Source organism: Pseudophryne corroboree, chromosome 6 (genome assembly GCF_028390025.1).
Source record: "Pseudophryne corroboree isolate aPseCor3 chromosome 6, aPseCor3.hap2, whole genome shotgun sequence".
In the NCBI taxonomy this organism is placed as follows: domain Eukaryota; kingdom Metazoa; phylum Chordata; class Amphibia; order Anura; family Myobatrachidae; genus Pseudophryne; species Pseudophryne corroboree.
The window spans coordinates 705,643,927-705,663,453 of NC_086449.1; the positions used below are offsets into that span (position 1 = coordinate 705,643,927).

The 19,527-nt window shown below is 48.2% G+C and overlaps 1 pseudogene; it reads left to right on the top strand.

The window, feature by feature from the left end:
• The first annotated feature begins 6,356 nt into the window (after window positions 1-6,356).
• On the top strand, window positions 6,357-6,475 carry LOC134936983 (5S ribosomal RNA; annotated as a pseudogene).
• The last annotated feature ends 13,052 nt before the right edge of the window (window positions 6,476-19,527 follow it).

Sequence of the window (19,527 nt, forward strand, 5' to 3'; positions counted from 1 at the left end):
AAACATTAAGGTATAGTGTTGTGAGCGTCTGCGCCGCTGGTGATCTCCTCGTGGTCTCGAGCGTCCGCTACGCCATAGCGAATCATTACTCTAGTCATAGCCAATAACGTGTCCTGTGATCACTGGGCCGTGAGCGAACGTGACGCTAGAGCGTCTCGCCTACGGCTGAGCGATCGCTACGCCAATAGCGTACCATTACGGTACTTCTTAAGCAAACAGCGTACAGTGTTCTTAGCTTCATAAAGGGTTGTTATACGACAAAGGAATTTAGCATTGTCACTGTTTATACAACATAAGGGTGGGTGGGAGGGCCCAAGGACAATTCCATCTTGCACCTCTTTTTTCTTTCATTATTCTTTGCATCATGTGCTGTTTGGGGACTATTTTTGAAAGTGCCATCCTGTCTGACACTGCAGTGCCACTCCTAGATGGGCCAGGTGTTTGTGTCGGCCACTTGTGTCGCTTAGCTTAGCCATCCAGCGACCTTGGTGCCTCTTTTTTTCTTTGCATCATGTGCTGTTTGGGGACTATTTTTTAAAACTGCCATCCTGTCTGACACTGCAGTGCCACTCCTAGATGGGCCAGGTGTTTGTGTCGGCCACTTGGGTCGCTTAGCTTAGTCACAGCTACCTCATTGCGCCTCTTTTTTTCTTTGCATCATGTGCTGTTTGGGGACTATTTTTTTGAAGTGCCTTCCTGTCTGACACTGCAGTGTCACTCCTAGATGGGCTAGGTGTTTGTGTCGGCCACTTGGGTCGCTTAGCTTAGTGATCCAGCGACCTCGGTGCAAATTTTAGGACTAAAAATAATATTGTGAGGTGTGAAGTGTTCAGAATAGACTGAAAATAAGTGGAAATTATGGTTATTGAGGTTAATAATACTATGGGATCAAAATGACCCCCAAATTCTATGATTTAAGCTGTTTCTGAGGGTTTTTTGTAAACAAACACCCGAATCTAAAACACACCCGAATCCGACAAAAAAATTTCAGGGAGGTTTTACCAAAACGCATCCGAATCTAAAACACGGCCGCGGAACCGAATCCAAAACCAAAACACAAAATCCGAAAAATTTCCGGTGCACATCACTAATAAATATAATGAACAGCAGTGGGCCAAGAACGGACCCTTGTGGTATTCCGCTGACTACTGGTGCCCAGCTGGAGAAGATCCCATTGACCCCTACTCATTGTACCCTGTTATCCAGCCAATTACCTATCCATGTACAAATAGTATTTCCTAGGCCAAGTTCCCTTAATTTGTGGACCAGTCTCCTATGTGGCACTGTATCGAAGGCTGTTGCAAAATCTAAGTAAACCACGTCCACTGCTTTTCCATGGTCAAGATTCTTGCTCACTTCCTCGTAGAAGCTAATTAAATTGGTTTGACATGATCTGTTCCTTACAAACCCATGCTGACTTTTAGTAATAAACTTAGTTGCCTGTAGGTGCTCCTCTATGCTATCCCTCAAAATGCCTTCCAATATTTTACCCACTATAGATGTTAAACTAACTGGTCTATAGTTTCCAGGATTATTTTTAGTTCCCTTTTTAAATAAAGGCACTACCTCAGCTATGCGCCAATCCTTTGGTACCATGCCTGATCTAATCAAACTATTGAAAATCAGGTATAGGGGTTTTGCTAGCTGTGTCCTAAGCTCCATAATAACCCTAGGATGAAAACCATCTGGGCCTGGTGATTTATTAATCTTTAACTTGCTTAGCCTCTCCAGGACTACTTCCTCACTTAAACAGGTATCTAGCCAAGAGTCATTACCTTCACTGTCGTTAAGCACTACTGTCACCTGTGCATCCTCCCTAATGAATACTGAATAAAAAAAATTGTTCAATATTTCTGCTTTTAATTTGTCATCGTTTGTCAATGATCCCAATTCATCTTCTAATGGGCCCACGTTCTCCTTCTTCAACCTTTTGCTGTTTATATATTTCTAAAACATTTTAGGATTGGTTTTACTCTCTATAGCGATTTGCTTTTCGTTTGCAATCCGACCCGTTCGCACGCAGCGGTTTATTGCTGTGGTGCGAACAGGTCCAGAATGCACATGCGCGGCGGCCGCAGTGCGCGTTCGCAATGTTGCCCGGCGACAGGGGTCGCTTGGTTACGTCTCGTCTACCAAAGGAAGCGGTCGCAGAGCTGACCGCAAAGAAGATTGACAGGAAGAAGGCGGACCTGGGCGTCACCGCAGCGTTTCCAGCTGTTTTTTATTTATTTATTTATTTATTAACAGTTTCTTATATAGCGCAGCATATTCCGTTGCGCTTTACAATTAGAACAACAGTAATAGAACAAAACTGGGTAAAAACAGACAGACATAGAGGTAGGAAGGCCCTGCTCGCAAGCTTACAATCTATAGGGAAATAGGCATAGATACACAAGGATAGATGCTACCTATTGCATAATGGTCCACCAGATTGCTAGGTTCTTAATGGGTTGTATGATGATACCCCACAAAGTTATCCAAGTGTCAGGAGTGTGTGAGACTAAAGAAAGACAAGATATGTGATGTTATGAATACTCTACAGAGGATGTAATTAGATAGGGAAGCACTGAAGGTTATGTGGGTGGGTCTGGAATTTGATAGGCTTGTCTGAAGAGGTGAGTTTTCAGGGAACATTTAAAGGTTTGGAGACTAGAGGCGAGTCTTACTGTGTGTGGGAGGGCATTCCACAGAGTGGGTGAAGCCCGGATAAAGTCCTGTAATTTTGAGTGTGAACAAGTAATGCGTGTGGATGAGAGACGTAGATCTTGTGCAGAGCGGAGAGGTCGGGTAGGGAGATATTTTGAGATGAGTGAAGAGATGTATGTTGGTGCAGTTTGGTTAATAGCCTTGTATGTGAGTAAAAGTATTTTATATTTAATACGGTAGAATACTGGTAACCAATGGAGGGACTGACAGAGCGGATCTGCAGACGATGAACGTCTGGCAAGGAAGAATTAGCCTCGCAGCTGCATTCAAAATGGATTGTAGCGGTGAGAGCCTATGTTTGGGAAGACCGGTCAGGAGACTATTACAATAATCAATGCGGGAGATAATGAGAGCATGGATTAGAGTTTTTGCTGTGTCTTGTATAAGATAAGGGCGTATTTTGGATATGTTTCTTAGATGTATGTAACATGATCTTGAGACAGATTGAATGTGGGTAACAAAGGACAGTTCAGAGTCAAGAATGACACCTAGGCAGCGAGCTTGTGGGGTAGGGGTGATTGCAGAGTTCTCAACAGTGATAGAGATATCAGGTTGGAAACTACTATTGGCCGGTGGAAATATAATTAATTCTGTTTTGGAAATATTAAGTTTGAGGTGGCGAGATGTCATCCAAGATGAAATGGCAGAAAGGCATTCAGTAACACGGCCCAATACAGATGGTGACAAATCAGGGGAGGATAGGTAGATTTGAGTATCATCCGCATACAGATGGTACCGAAATCCGAAAGAGTTGATTAGTTTGCCAAGAGATGTGGTATAGATAGAGAAAAGCAGAGGACCTAGGACTGAGCCTTGCGGTACTCCAACTGAGAGAGGTAGCGAAGGAGAGGTGGAATCAGAGAAACGAACACTGGAGGAGCGATTAGATAGGTAGGATGAGAAGCAAGAAAGGGCTGTGTCCTGAATACCTAGGGATTGTAGTGTTTGTATGAGAAGAGAGTGGTAAACAGTGTCAAAAGCAGCAGAGCGATCAAGGAGAATAAGTAGAGAGTAATGTCCTTTAGATTTAGCAGTGACCAAATCATTCACTACCTTAGTCAGTGCTGTCTCTGTGGAGTGTTGGGCACGAAATCCTGACTGAAGTGGGTCCAGTAGGCTGTGTGAGTTAAGAAAGTGTGTGAGGCGAGTGTAGGCAAGTCTCTCCAGTAGCTTGGAGGGGCATGGGAGCTGAGAGATGGGACGGTAGTTAGAGAGAGAGTTCGGGTCAGAGTTTTGTTTTTTCAGAATGGGAGTAATCACTGCATGCTTGTATAGAGAAGGAAAGATACCAGTAGACAGGGAGAGATTACAGATTTTCGTTATGGTTGGGATGAGCACAGTAGATAGAGCTTTACTAATTTGTGAGGGTATAGAGTCAAGGGGAGAGGTATTAGAGTAGGCAGATGAAAAGAGTGCAGATACTTCATCTTCATTTGTAGGATCAAAGGAAGAGAAGGTGTTAGAGGGTTCAGGCAGGGAATTGAGCAGGTCACTTGCTGTGGAAGAGCATACCATTTCATTTCGGATCTTGTCAATCTTGTCCTTGAAATAGGAAGCAAGATCTTGCGCACTGACAGTGGCTGGTGGGTTAGGTGAGGGAGGGACAAGAAGTGATTTAAATGTATTAAAAAGTCGCTTGGGGTTTGAGGCTTGAGCAGAGATGAGAGATTGAAAATATGTTTGTTTGGCAGTGTCCAGAGCATTACGATAAGAGTGGTAGGTGGTCTTATATGTGAGAAAGTCACTTGAACTACAAGATTTACGCCACTGGCGTTCAACTTTACGTGAGAGTTTTTGTAAGTGTCTAGTGTATTTAGAGTGCCACGGTTGACATCTAAGTCTATGTGGAGTGTGATGGGTAGCTGGAGCCACTTCATCAAGTGCTGTTACTAGAGTTTGGTTAAGGTGTGACACAGCAGTCTCTGGAGAGGTGAATGTAGAAATTGGTGAGAGCAGTGGTTGCAGAGAGGTAGATAGTTGTTGAAAATTAATAGCGTTAATATTTCTGCGGGTAAAAGGTGTCCTTGTAGACTTTAGGGACATGGAGTTTGAAGTAATGGAGGAGAGCATGCATGTGATGAGTTCAGAAACAGAGCATAGTCTGGTGAATACAAGATCAAGGCAGTGGCCCTCCTGATGAGTAGGGGAATCAGTCCATTGGGAGAGGCCAAGAGAGGAGGTTAGAGAGAGTAGTTTAGAGGCATGGGGAGATTGTGGACTGTCAATAGAGAGATTGAAATCACCCATAATGATGGTGGAGATGTCAGAGGATAGAAAGTGAGGGAGCCAAGCAGAAAAATCTTCCAGAAACTTTTTGGGTTGCCCAGGTGGGCAATAGATAGCTGCAACACGCAGAGAGAAAGGGGTGAAAATCCTAATAGAGTGTACTTCAAAGGATGTAAATGTGAGTGAGGGAACAGGTGGTAAAACGATGTGCGTGTAAGATTTGGACAGTAATATTCCAACACCACCTCCTTTGATGTTACCAGGCCTGGGGGTGTGTGTGAAGTGGAGGCCACCATGTGACAGTGCTGCAGGGGAGGCAGTGTCTGATTGTGTGAGCCAGGTTTCTGTTATAGCCAGCATATTGAATTTTTTTGCTATGAAAAGGTCATGAATAGCTGTTAATTTGTTGCAAACAGAGCGTGCATTCCATAAAGCACATTTTAGTGACTTGGAGGTAGATGGGAGACAAGTGATGTTGATAAGGTTTGTTGATTTTATATTCCGTTGTGAATCAGCTGAATGTGAGCGTGGTATGTGGATGGGACCTGGATTTGGGGATATGTCACCAGCTAGTAGAAGTAGAAGAAGAGAGAGATAGGTATAGTTGGGGGAGGTGTGTGATAGTGGATTTGGGGAGTGGATTTGAAAATGCAGGCGTGTCCAGGAGAACGGAGGGCGGATGTCTGACGTCAAAGCCGGCTCCAGCATTGCAGAGATCATCGCACAGGGTAAGTATGTCCAGGCCTAGTCTACTTCTGCTTGAATTTTTTTTTAGCTTAGCAGGGCTGCACAAGCGATCGCAGCCCTGCTCAGCTTAAATACACTCCCCCATAGGCGTGGACTAGTTGATCGCAGCAGCAGCAAAAAGTTGCTGGCTGCGATTAACTCGGAATGACCACCTATATGCTGAGTATTGCTTTAGTTACTCCTCTCCTTGCCTGATTTAACTAAGGCTCATTTGAGTTATATTTCAATAGGTAATTGCACCCATCTCTCTCATCAATTGTCCGCTGCAAATTGCTACAAGACATTTGACAGCAGAAGATGAGGGGCCAAATGTAATAGAGTGAGTGTTTCAAAAAGTGAGAGATTTGGTAAGGTTTTGCAGTGTTTTTAAAGTGGCAATCATTTACACAGCAAGATCAACCTTGTTTTGCAGTGTAAATGATTGCCACTTTAAAAAAAAAACTGAAAAATCTTACCAAATCTCTCACTTTCTGAAACTCTCACTCTGTTATATTTGGCCCGAGATGTTTAACCTATCTATCAGCACCTATAATGCGGTACTCTCATCCATTGCCAGTCAATTACTCTCTGCAATACATCTGTACCAGAGACCCTGTGCAAATTTATTGGACAGCAGAAGTACCTCTATTTGGTATAAGTGTCAATAACCTCACTCTCACACTTGTAAATTGGTAAGCTATTACTGCCATATTTCACTGGCCATGCCCAATCTCGTTTGATCTTGGAAGCAAAGCAGTGAAAAGCCTGATCAGTATTTGGATGGAAGACCACTTGTGAATATCAGGTGCAGTAAACACATATCCAATATAATACAAAAAGCAGAAGTGAAGGAGCAGCCTTTGACCTATACCACTATCTTTCAATTGTATCTCTCCTTATATGGGAATATGTTACCCTAAGTTAACTGATTTCTACTAACCTAACAGCCAAATACAGTAACATCATGATTACCTCTTCCAAGGTGTCCTAAATCAGGGCCTATCAGACAATTTTTGAGTAATTTTCATATCATATCAATCCTATACATGATAGATATTTCAACAGTACAGGGTAGCACTCAGCAGATCAACCGACACCTGGAGAGCCACTAACAGAGAGCACATTACATCGGATAACATAACAGGTCCATATCACAGAAATTGTGCTTTTGTTTTCAATTATCTGGATATCGGTCGATATCTTTGTTTTAACATTTTCACCTTAGGTGCATTCCAATATATGTGATAAATTTAAGGAACGCTATTTGTGATATCTAGGAGGTTAATTAAACCTAAACCATGGATTCCACGCACTAATAAAAAACCATCTCCCTATCAACATAGAATGGGAGAAGACAGGTGGAATTTTATGTGTATGTTCTGTATACTACCAATTTCTATTCAATATATCTTTTATGCGATAACCTATTAAAAGCCACAACACAGAGTCTCTCTTCTCTTTCTTCCTTGGCTAATGTGTAATTGACTCTGGGAGTACCACCGGGTGTGGTTCGTTTTATCGACAGTATCTAGGTCGACAATGTTTAGGTCGACCACTACAGGTCGACAGTCACTAGGTCGACATGGATGGAAGGTCGACAGGGTTTCTAGGTCGACATGTGCTAGGTGGACAGGTCTAAAGGTCGACATGAGGTTTTTTTTTTTTTGGTGTCGTTTTCTTCGTAAAGTGACCGGGATCCCAAATTAGTGCACCGCGTTCGCTCGCCATGCTTCGGGCATGGTGCCTTCGCTCCGCTACCGCTTCGCTCGGCACACTTTACCGTTCCAATCGTAGTCCACGTAGATCGTTAAGTATGAAAAAATAAAAAAAATAAAAAAAATTGAAAAACTCATGTCGACCTTTAGACCTGTCGACCTAGCACATGTCGACCTAGAAACCCTGTCGACCTTCCATCAATGTCGACCTAGTGACTGTCGACCTATAGTGGTCGACCTAAACATTGTCGACCTAGACACTGTCGATCTTCAGACCGGATCCCGTACCACCAACAAGAGATATTTCTGATACCCGGATTAGGGATCATCTATATACCTATTATTGTTGGTCTTATCAGAGGTGCAAATAAAGAACCTCTAATATCAACAGTCCAGTCAGAGCCAAACCTCCTCAAAGCTTACATTTAGTTATTATAACTGTTGGTATCATTAATCAAGTTACCTAAACATTCTGTTTCCATTTATCTGTACTGACCTCGGATCTCTGATCTAGTTTTTGACAAATGAAAACATTCTATGGGGTTGTATAGTTTATTAATCTGCCATCCTGTCTGCCACTGTTATGCCACTATGGAGGTCATTCCGACCCGTTCGCACGCAGCGGTTCTTCCCGCATAGGCGGCATCAAGTTGATCGCACGAGCAGCAAGAAGTTGCTACGTGCGATCAACTCGGAATGAGGGCATATGTTTCATACATGTACTACTGATTATTCTTTTCAACTTTTTAGAGTGCCAGCTCAATGCAGCCTTTGGCTACTAGTAGTGAAAGCAATGTTCTGAGCTGTGAGGTTGTCAAAATTGATTGAAAATGACTGGAAACTAATGATATTGACGTTAATACTGTAAGAAAAAAACCAAATCCACATTACTGATTTAGCTGTTTTAGCAATTTTAGAGAAAACCAAAATCAAAACAGAAACACTTGAGGGTAGTTTTGCCAAAGCCAATTCAAAACCATAACACAGGGGTCCACGCACATGGCTAGTATTTAATATAGTCTTCTTGCTGTTCAGTATCCTGAGGGTTAAACCATATGAGGATATAATTCAAACATCAAGCTTTGGCCCTCATTCCGAGTTGATCGGTCGCAAGGCGAATTTAGCAGAGTTACACACGCTAAGCCGCCGCCTACTGGGAGTGAATCTTAGCTTCTTAAAATTGCGACCGATGTATTCGCAATATTGCGATTACTAACTACTTAGCAGTTTTAGAGTAGCTTCAGACTTACTCTGCCTGTGCGATCATTTCAGTGCTTGTCGTTCCTGGTTGACGTCACAAACACACCCAGCGTTCGCCCAGGCACTCCCACCGTTTCCCCGGCCACTCCTGCGTTTTTTCCGGAAACGGTAGCGTTTTCAGCCACACGCCCCTGAAACGCCGTGTTTCCGCCCAGTAACACCCATTTCCTGTCAATCACATTACGATCGCCGGAGCGAAGAAAAAGCCGTGAGTAAAATTACTTTCTTCATAGTAAAGTTACTTGGCGCAGTCGCAGTGCGAACATTGCGCATGCGTACTAAGCGGATTTTCACTGCGATGCGATGAAAAATACCGAGCGAACAACTCGGAATGAGGGCCTTTATTCACTCCAGTTCTATTCAGTTATGCCCAGTGGCTCTAGTCCTGAGCCTAAATCAAACTGAACCCAGTCCTGATCCCACCTCTGTATATAAAAAGCTCTTCCACCAGTAAGCATCTGCTCTCCTGTTCTCAGTTCTGGATATCAATCAGCTAAGCCTGCAGTTGTATACATAACACTTTGAGACACATACTATTTTCACCAGAATTTTGCTGAAAATCTAGTCCTAGGGTGGAGTTCAAATGTTATCACGGGACCCACGCTTGCCCACTGGCAGCTATTCAAATGCTTGTGCCGGCGAGCAAGAGACCTTCAATTTAGTTCACTACCCCGGGGGTGGCAAACTGAAATGCACAAAAAGTGACCCAAATGGGACTTTTCATGTCAAGTCCATTCATTTGGAGAACAAATTGACAGAATAGGAGAGGAGTGGGTTAAACCTCAGCTAGTCTGGGGGGCAGGACGGTAATATGGGAGTTTATTGTTAGCCAATAGGAGTGAACATTGGGGGTAGGTGTAAAGGGTTTTTAAGCCTGGTAAAGGGGCTGGGTCAGCCTCGTCTGCTGTAATCGTGGTAGGGGTGAGTGCTCATCACCCCTTTCTCCTGTGTTCGTGCTGCTTGCCCCTTATTGCTTTTACTCACTTGCCTGGCATGGGTGCATTTTATATTGTGCCCACCTTAGTGTCCCCCTTTCTGTTGCCCATTACCTCCCGGTTATTTCGTGCTGGCCGCCATGTCCCGTCCCCGCCGCTCTGCTGGTGCCCCTGCACGTTATGCTGCTGCTGCCCCCTCTCCGTCTCGGGCCCCGGGCCTGAGCGCTGCGCTCACAGCCGGGGCTCATTCTCCTGGTGCCGCTGCGGGTGCCCGTCCGCAGGCACGCGAGGCAGCGCGTGCGTCCGCTCCCACACTGGCTGTGCCGCGGGCGCCGGGGGATTCTCCCGGCGCAGACGCGGCTGGTGAGGGACGGGGCGCTGGACGGCGGAGGATGAAATCGGGCGGTCGGAGGGGGGAGCCAGCGGGGGTGCCTGCTGGCGGGAATCCCTCTCCGGCTGCGGAGGCTCAGGGACGTGCGCGCGCGTGGTCCCCGCGCCCTCCACCGCTGAGAGTCGCTCCAGGGTCCCCAGATGATGAGGGGGTTTTGTTTAGGGTTGCGGCCAATGGCTCATCCACTGGCTGCCCCTTCCAGGCAGCTCCTGTTTCGCGTGCGCGCGCACGCACACACCCGCATCCACAGCTGGTGCTCGTGCTTGCTGGGAGCTCTCCCCGCTCCAGCGGGTGGGGCTCCCCGGATTCTTCTGTCATCACAGTGCGGGGCCAGAGAGGGGAGGTGCGATCTGGGAACGGTGGCCATCCAGTTCCCCAGGTGGGCGGGGCCAGTGGGGGCCGGGGCAGTGAGGGGGCGGCTGGTGCATCGCAGGTCTACAGAGGCCGTCTGGCCCCGGTCCCAGTCGGGGCCGACCGGGACGGCGCGGCAGCGACGAGAGGGCCATCCCTGCTGTGGACCCGGGGAGCGTGGGGACCTTTGGGGCTGCGGCTACGGTTCCGGATCCCTCTGCCGTCGGCGATGACGGCGGCGTTTGCGCCGGGTTTGTCGGCTTTGTCCCAAGGGTGGCGTTTCCGTGGCTCCCGCTTCGGTTGACGCGGCCGTTCTCCCTGGTGCTTCTGGCCCCGCCATAGCGCAGTTTCTCCAGGCGTGTCACGCTATGGGCTCCGCCGCTGCATTGCTTGGTGGCGCTGCCCTGTCACCCGCAGGGGCGTCTGCATTCATCCCCGCCGGGGGGGCTTCGGCTACCCGTGCTGGCTTTCCCCTCCTTTTTCAGATTCGGATGCGGGTGATGATCGGGAAGAGGAGCCGGTCGTGGCGGACGTTTCACCTTCAGGAAGCGGGCCAACCGGTGAGTGGGACACCGATACAGTTACTGTGTCTCGTGGGTCTCCTTCTTCCTCTTCCGGCAGTAGGTCCAGTAGGTCTTCTTCCTCTTCTTCCTTGTTGCAGTCAGCAGCAGTAGCTCCACGAAGGCTAAAAAGAGAGCTTGCAAGTACGTGCGGCGTGAGGCGCGGCACCGGGATAAGCGGTCTAGGAAGAGCGGTAGTAGTTCCCGTAGGGAAAGGAGGTGGCGTAATTTGCCGGGTGTAGTTCGCTGCAATTACACGGCGGTGTTGCGGGGGTTGCGTGAGAGTTGCAGGAAGAAGATTAGGCGGGGGGAATACGTCGACCTTTTCACATTGACAGAGGACACCAAGAGGGAAGGTAAGGAAGCGCTTGCGAAGGTCGGTATTGGGGCGGAGGCCTTTCGCTCGTACGACAATTGGATAGCGGGTTTCTGCGTGTTCACAGCATGCTACTTAGAGGATCGCCCTGATGAGCACATCAACGTCATCAGGTACATTCACCTCGTGCATGACATGCAGCATCAGTCTAAGGACGATACGTGGCTGCATTATGATAAGCAGTTCCGTCAGAAGCACGATTGCCTGCACATCATTGACTTCTGGTGCAAAGATGTGGAGGTATGGCTTCGGGTCACATGGGCGCAGGATATGAAAATGGTGGCAAAAGGGGGGTCCGTGGCTCAGGCCGCGGTGGCAAATCAGACCCGGCCCCCCTTTGAGGCTGCGCCGCCCTTGGAGCGCGGGCCATTCTGCGCAGCAGGCGCCGGCGAAGGGGGAGTGCTTCGCGTTCAACAATTCCACGTGCCCCCTCGGTCAATGGTGTCGTTTTCGACACCTTTGCTTGCGATGTAATGGATCACACCCGGCTTCCAATTGCTTTCGCGCAAGGCGGCCGGGAGCTAAGGCAGCCGGGGGAGCGGCCGGAAAACCAACTGGGGGGGTTGCCGCTAGTTAGGGCGCCGTCCCCAGTTCATTTGGGGGCCATGCTCAAATGGTTGGGGTGGTACCCAAACAGAGAAGACGCTAAATTTCTGCATGATGGTTTTGCATCGGGTTTTCGTTTGCCGGTGGAGGCGGCAGTTTTAGATCGGGCCACCAGGAACCAGCAGTCTGCTCGGGATTTCCCCGACGTGCTGCGGGAAAAGGTCGAGCAGGAGGTTCGCCTGGGGAGAATGGCGGGCCCCTTTGCGCTGCCGCCTGTTGGGGATTTGATTATTTCCCCGATGGGGGTCGTGCCCAAGAAGGCCCCGGGTAAGTTCCGGCTCATTCAACATTTGTCTTATCCATCAGGGTCCTCGGTTAACGATGCAATTCCCCCGGAGTGTTGTTCGGTGGTTTATCAGTCTTTCGAGGATGCCCTGGGCATGGTACGGGGCTGCGGCCCTGGGGCCCTCATGGCTAAGCTTGATGTTGAATCGGCCTTTCGCTTGCTCCCTTTGCACCCGGAGTCGTTTCGATTCATGGGTTTCCGCGTCGGGGAGGAATACTTTGTAGACAAGTGTCTGCCTATGGGGTGTTCCGTTTCGTGTGCCTTTTTCGAAAAGTTCAGCACCTTTTTACATTGGTGTGTGGAGTTTTCATGCGGAGGTAGCGGGATCGCGCATTACCTTGACGACTTTTTGTGTATGGGGCCTGCGCATTCTCCTCGCTGTGGTTTCCTGTTGTTTTCGCTGCGTGCCTTGTTGGGGCATTTTGGCGTTCCTGTGGCCGAGGACAAGACGGAGGGGCCTCTCTCCTGTTTGTCCTTTTTGGGTATCGAGATCGATACTGTCGCAGGGGCTTGCCGGCTGCCTCGGGACAAGGTTGCGAGGCTTCAGGAGTCCATAGCGCGGTGCTTGGAGCGGCGTAAGGTGACGTTGCGGGAGGCTCAATCCCTCCTCGGGCTGTTGAACTTTGCTTGTCGGATGATTCCCATGGGCAGAGTTGGAGCGGTCCACAGCTGGGGTGTCCAGGCCGTACCATTTTGTCCGTTTCTCGCGTGAGATTAGGAGAGACCTCGCTGTCTGCATTTCATTTCTGGCGGACTTCAATGGTGTGCTGATCTGGATGGCAATTTCGACCTGCAGTTGTTCACGGACGCGGCGAGCTCGTCGGGGTTCGGTTGTTATCTCGACGGGGCTTGGTGCGCGGCTTCGTTGAACAAGTCTTGGTCGCGGGAGGGGCTGACCAGCGACCTGTTGTTGCTGGAGCTCTTTCCCATCATGGTGGCCTTGGTGGTTTGGGGGGAGCGCCTTCGCGATCGCAGTATTATTTTTTGCAGCAATAATTTAGGGGTCGTGCATGCGGTTAACAACCAAAGGGCTAAGGCCCTGCGGGTCCTCCGGTTGTTGTCGCGACTCGTGCTGACTTGTATGCGATGTAATATTCTGTTTCGGGCTCAGCACGTCCCCGGGGTTGATAATAGGATCGCCGATACATTGTCCAGGGAGCAGTGGGATAGGTTCCGTTTATTGGCCCCGGAGGCTGATTCAGCGGGTTTGCCCTGCCCTTCTTATGTTTGGCAGGTCATCATGGCGGATTGGAAGGGCTAGCCGAGCTATCTTTGGCTCCATACACTCTCACGGGATACCGTCAGGCCTGGAAGGAATGGGAAGACTTTTCCCGTAACCAAGGGCCTAGAGGTAAGAGGGGTCAGGGATTGTTTCTGGACTTCGTTTGACAACTCTTCGTGACGGGTAGATCGAGAGCCGTGGTGTCTCGATACCTCCCTGGAATATCCTTTTATTCAAAGTTGAAGGGTGTTTCGGATTTTACGAAGAGTTTCCTGCTAACAAAGGCACTTAAATGTTGGGCGCACTCTGCGCCGGTGCCTCCTGATAGTCGGCGCCCTATCGATGCATCCCTGCTTTCTTCCCTCATGGGGGCGGTGGCGGACTCCCATTTTGAAATGCTTTTATTTCAGTTGGCTTTTTCCATGGCTTCCATGGAGTGTTTAGGGTCTCTGAGTTGGTTGCGGCTTCTAAAAAGTCGGATGCCATTATGTGGCGCGCGGATGTTGTTGTGGGTGTGGGGTCTGTGCTGTGCAGGCTGCGCCGCTCCAACACTGATCAGATGGGTAGAGGTCATTGGATCACTTTGGCACCTTCAGGTAATAGGGCCTGTTGTCCGGTGGCATTGACTAATCGGTATGCGGAGGTCAGGCCTTTGTTAGAAGGGTCTTGGCTTCTGCACTATGATGGGTTGCCATTGACGAAATACCAATTTACTTGGATGATACGGCGCTGCCTGTCCAGTTTGGGCCTCTCCCCTTGGGATTTTGATTCGCATTCATTTAGAATTGGGGCCGCCACTTCCGCAGCAGCTACAGGACATGCAGTGGATGAAATTAAGGCTCTGGGCCGCTGGAAGTCGGCAGCTTATAAGCGTTATATTCGGCCCGTTGTTGCATGAGCGAGTTGTTTGTTCTACTAACATTTTGTTCGTTTACTGTTTCTACGTTTCGGTTCAGTTTGTTCATTTGTATTGTTTGTCTCCCCTGTCTTCCCTACTTGGATGGCTAGCTACTCGCCACTGCTGGCAGTGGGGGTCTGGAGTGCTTTGAGATTTTTTTGCCTGAACTGACGAACTGATTTGGCTTAATTCATTCAATTCGGCTAATTGACATTTAATTACAAGTTCCTCAGCAGGTTTTTACGTTTCACCTCCAGCCGAGTTATTTTGTGTGACCCCATAAGCCCCCCCCCTCCCTAACAACCCCCCCCCCCCCAATTCCCCTTTTTCTTATTTTAAGTTTTCCTTCTGTTTCTTTTTGTTGCTTCGATTGGCCTGAAGCTTGTCCGAGAGGAAATTCATAGTCCTCTATTAAATTTTTCTTTTTGGCAGATCCTCGTTCTAGTAGTTGGTTCCTGTTCTGGTCTGGGGTTTTTGCTTTCCTTTGTATATTCACGATTGTTTGTCTGTTTTTTTCCCTTATAGGTTGGCGAGAGGATGAGTTTAGTGTTTGGGTGATTGGTCACTCCTATGTTTTTTGGGCAGCCGAGTTGGTGGCTTCGGAGGGGGCTCCTGGCTTTGTTGGGTCGGATAACGTGAGGTGGATAGGAGTTAGGGGGATGTTGTGGCAGGATCTGAAGGTTACCCTTTTGGAGCAGGTTAAGCGTTTTGGGCTGCCCAGATTTTTGGTGATACACTTAGGTGGCAACGACCTGGGTAAGAGGAAGACAGTGAATCTTAGATTGGCCATTGTTCATGACTTACAGGTGATTGCGGGTGCTTGGCCGGGCTGTAGACTTGTCTGGTCCTGTATAGTGCCGCGGTTGTGTTGGCGTGGAGTTGTGGACTGTAGGGCGATCGATGCCTCTCGGCGGAAGGTCAATTCCGCAGTGTTATGATTCCAGCACTCTGGTCAGAGAAGATCTTATGGCAAGGACCGGAGCACTGGAATGGAATGCTGGGGAAGGGAGCAGGACAGGAAAATAGCCCCTGGCGCCCTAACTCAGTTGTCTCACCCGTGTTGTCAGAAATCCCCTGCGAGACTATGGTTTCTTGAGCCCTTGGCAGCCGCGTTTGAAGGGCGGATTATGTCTGCCCAACTTCAATGCCCCCCGGTCTTAATGAGAGACAAAGGGAAACCCGAGACAGGGTGATAACAAGAGGCCCTCTAACTAAACAACCAGGCCAGGGGCTAAGCAAACTCAAAACTATAATATGTGCGGAGAAACCGCCAGGGAAAAGGACAACCAAAATATCCACTTGTCCAATTCTCCTACCCGGCACCGCCGAGTACCAGAGAGGACTTGTGGAAGCGGAACCCTCCGCAAATGCTCCAAACACAAAATATAAAAGGTAAAGCGGCTGAGCCGCAACACACGGCAGAGCCGCAACTCACGAACACCACTGGATATAAAACGGTGATCAGTCAGGACTCCAGGGAACCAAACGACCTCTTGGGATGAGATGACAACTCCCGAAAACCGGACTTCTGAGGACTGGAATGACCGGATACAGCAGGACTGGAAACAGACTCTCAGCAAACAAAGGCAGTATGCAGGAAGCTATTACCGGCGTCTGTGAGAAGCCCTGGGAGTGTATTTAACAAGGAGTCCTCCAATCAGCTGCTAAAGGCTGATTAGAATAAATGCCGTGCAGCTGCCTTGCTGCACGGCCAGAGAGCGGGTGAATATCTTAATTTCCTAAAGCCTAGCAACGGGGAACGCGGTCCGCCAGTGGCGTCCCCGTTGCTAGGGTCCGTGCGGCTCAACACGCCCGGCGTCTAGCGTTGCTAGGGAGCCGGCGGCTGTACGTGCACGGCGTCTCTAGTTGCTAGGCGCCGGGCCGCGCAGACCATCAAGCGGACCCCGGCGCCTAACAGTACCCCCCCCTTGAGGAGGGGTCAAGGAACCCCTAAAGCCAGGTTTCTGAGGAAATTCCCGAAAAAATGCCCTCCTGAGCCTCGGGGCATGAAGATCCTTATCCAGGACCCAAGACCTTTCCTCCGGACCATAGCCTTTCCAGTGAACCAGAAAATACAGCCGATCCCGGGACAATTTGGAATCGAGAACCTTCTCTACCAAGAACTCCTGTTGTCCCTGTACATCCACTGGAGATCTACCCTGAGAGATCTTCCGAGGAAATCTACTGGAAGAAACGTATTGTTTCAACAGGGAACAATGAAACGTATTTCCAATCCTGAGAGATCTTGGTAAACGTAACCGAAAGGCAACTGGGTTGACTCTTTTAATAATAAGAAATGGCCCAATAAATTTGGGTCCCAGTCTAGCCGAGGATTGTCGAAGCCTGATGTTGCGAGTCGACAACCACACCCTATCTCCCACCTTAAAAGTGCAAGGACGTCGGAGCCTGTCAGAAAATTTCTTCTCTCGAAAGGCCGCTTTTCTGAGAGCAAGGTGCACCTTTTTCCAAATGGCTCTGAGATGGGAGGTTAAGGTAAGCGAGGAGACTGAGGAATGATGAAAAAAAGAATTAGCTCTGGGGTGAAAACCAAAAACTGAAAAGAATGGAGACTCTTTAGTGGAGGAATGACAAGAATTATTGTAAGCAAATTTAGCCAACGGAAGAAACTCGGACCAATCATTCTGGAGTTTGGCTGAATACAAGCGCAAATATTGTTTCAATGATTGGTTAACTCGTTCGGTTTGCCCATTGGATTGTGGGTGGTAACCGGATGTTAACGACAATTTCATCTTCAATGAGGCACAAAAACATTTCCAGAATTGTGCGATGAATTGTGGACCCCGATCAGAAACAATATCAGTAGGCAACCCATGAAGCCTGAATACATGGCAGAGAAACAAAACTGCCAACCCTTGGGCAGAAGGCAATCGGGGAAGAGCAATAAAATGAGCCATTTTACTAAAATGGTCCACTACCACCCATATGACTCGGAATCCGGCTGAAAGGGGAAGGTCAACCACAAAATCCATGGAAATATGAGACCACGGCCTGAGAGGAACATTTAAGGGCATAAGTTGCCCGATGGGCAAGGAACGGGGAACCTTATGCTGTGCACAAACCTGACATGAATAAACAAATTCCTTGACGTCTTTAGAAAGACCAGGCCACCATACTGAGCGAGAGACTAACTCCAATGTCTTAGAGACTCCTGGATGCCCTGAAACTTTGTTATCATGGAATTCCGTTAAAACAGTAGCTCTCAAAAACTCAGGGACGTAAAGACGACCAGCAGGAGTAATTCTAGGAGCTTGGTGTTGAAGCTGTTTTAACTGGGTAAATAAATCTTGTGTGAGGCCCGCTCAGATGACCGAAGATGGAAGTATGGGGGTAACAGGATTGTTATTGTGAACCGGAAGAAAGCTACGTGACAGGGCATCAGCCTTAGTATTCTTGGAACCAGGCCTGAAAGTGATTATAAATTTGAAACGCGTAAAAAATAATGCCCAACGTGCCTGCCGGGCATTAAGCCGCTTAGCCGATTCAATGTATTGCAGGTTCTTATGGTCAGACAATACCGAAATAGTATGTTTTGCTCCCTCCAGCCAATGCCTCCACTCCTCGAAAGCCCACTTTACCGCCAGTAACTCCCGATTACCAACGTCATAGTTGGATTCAGCGGAGGAGAATTTCCTGGACATAAAGGCACAAGGATGTAACTCCAGAGACTCCGGATCCTTTTGAGAAAGGATAGCCCCCACTCCAACCTCCGAGGCATCAACCTCCACCACAAAGGGCAATTCCGGATTAGGATGTCTGAGGACTGGAGCCGAGACAAAGGCTTGTTTCAAGGCCCGGAAGGACAACTCAGCTTCACGCGACCAGTTGGTAGGATCCGCTCCTTTCTTTGTCAGAGCTACAATGGGAGCAACCAGGTCAGAAAAAGAATGAATGAACCTCCTATAATAATTCGCAAACCCTAAAAAGCGCTGAATTGCTCTTAAATTGGTGGGTTGCGCCCAACTAAGGATGGCCTGGAGTTTCTTTGGTTCCATGGAAAATCCCTGAGGGGAAATTATGTACCCTAAAAAAGATACTTCCGTGACATGAAACTCACACTTCTCCAGCTTGGCATATAAATGATTCTCACGTAACTTTTGAAGAACCAGACGCACCTGGGTAACATGTTGTTCCATTGATTCAGAAAAAATCAGGATGTCGTCTAAGTAAACGACCACGAATTTCCCTAGGAAGTCACGGAGCACATCGTTAATGAGGTCTTGAAAAACTGCCGGAGCATTGGACAGGCCGAACGGCATCACCAGGTATTCGTAGTGACCCGACTGAGTACTGAAGGCCGTTTTCCACTCATCTCCAGATTTAATTCGGATGAGGTTGTACGCTCCTCTAAGGTCAATTTTAGAAAAAATCACAGCAGAACGTAACTGATCAAAGAGTACAGAAATCAACGGCAAAGGATAGGTGTTTTTAACTGAGATCTTATTCAGGGCTCTAAAATCAATGCAAGGTCTAAGCGAGCCATCCTTTTTCTCCACAAAGAAGAAGCCTGCACTTAAAGGAGATTTTGATGGTCTAATAAATCCTTTCTCAAGGCTCTCCTTTACATAATCATTCATAGCCGCAGTTTCTGGCCCGGATAATGCATATAATCTTCCCTTTGGCAATGCGGCACCAGGAATTAACTCAATAGCACAATCATAAGGCCGATGGGGAGGCAGAATGTCCGCATTGCCTTTGGAGAAAACATCAGCAAACTCCTGGTATTCCACCGGAATGAGTTCTGGAATGATAGCTGCTACTCTGACTGGAAACGTGATACATTCCTTATCACAAAAAGTACCCCAATGTGAAATCTCCCCCGACTGCCAATCAATGGTGGGATTATGAAAGGCCAGCCAAGGGTGACCCAGAACAACTGGAACTGCTGGGCAATGTGTAAGAAAGAACTTGATTTTCTCGGAATGTAGAGCTCCTACTGTAAGTAGTACAGGGGGTGTATGGAGAGAAATAATCCCATTAGACAGCGGACTCCCATCTAAGCCATGCATGGTGACACACCTACCCAAAGGTAACTGAGGAATGCCTAAGGCCTTAGCCCAAGTTAAATCCATAAAGTTTCCTGCAGCTCCACTGTCAACAAAAGCCAACACCGAAGAACTGAGGCTGCCAAAGGAAACTTTAACTGGGACTAAAAGGGAGTTATTCGAGGAGATAAGCTGCAGACCTAGGTGAACCCCCTCACAATTCACCTGGTCAAAGCGTTTCCCGACTTGTTCGGACAATTACGAGC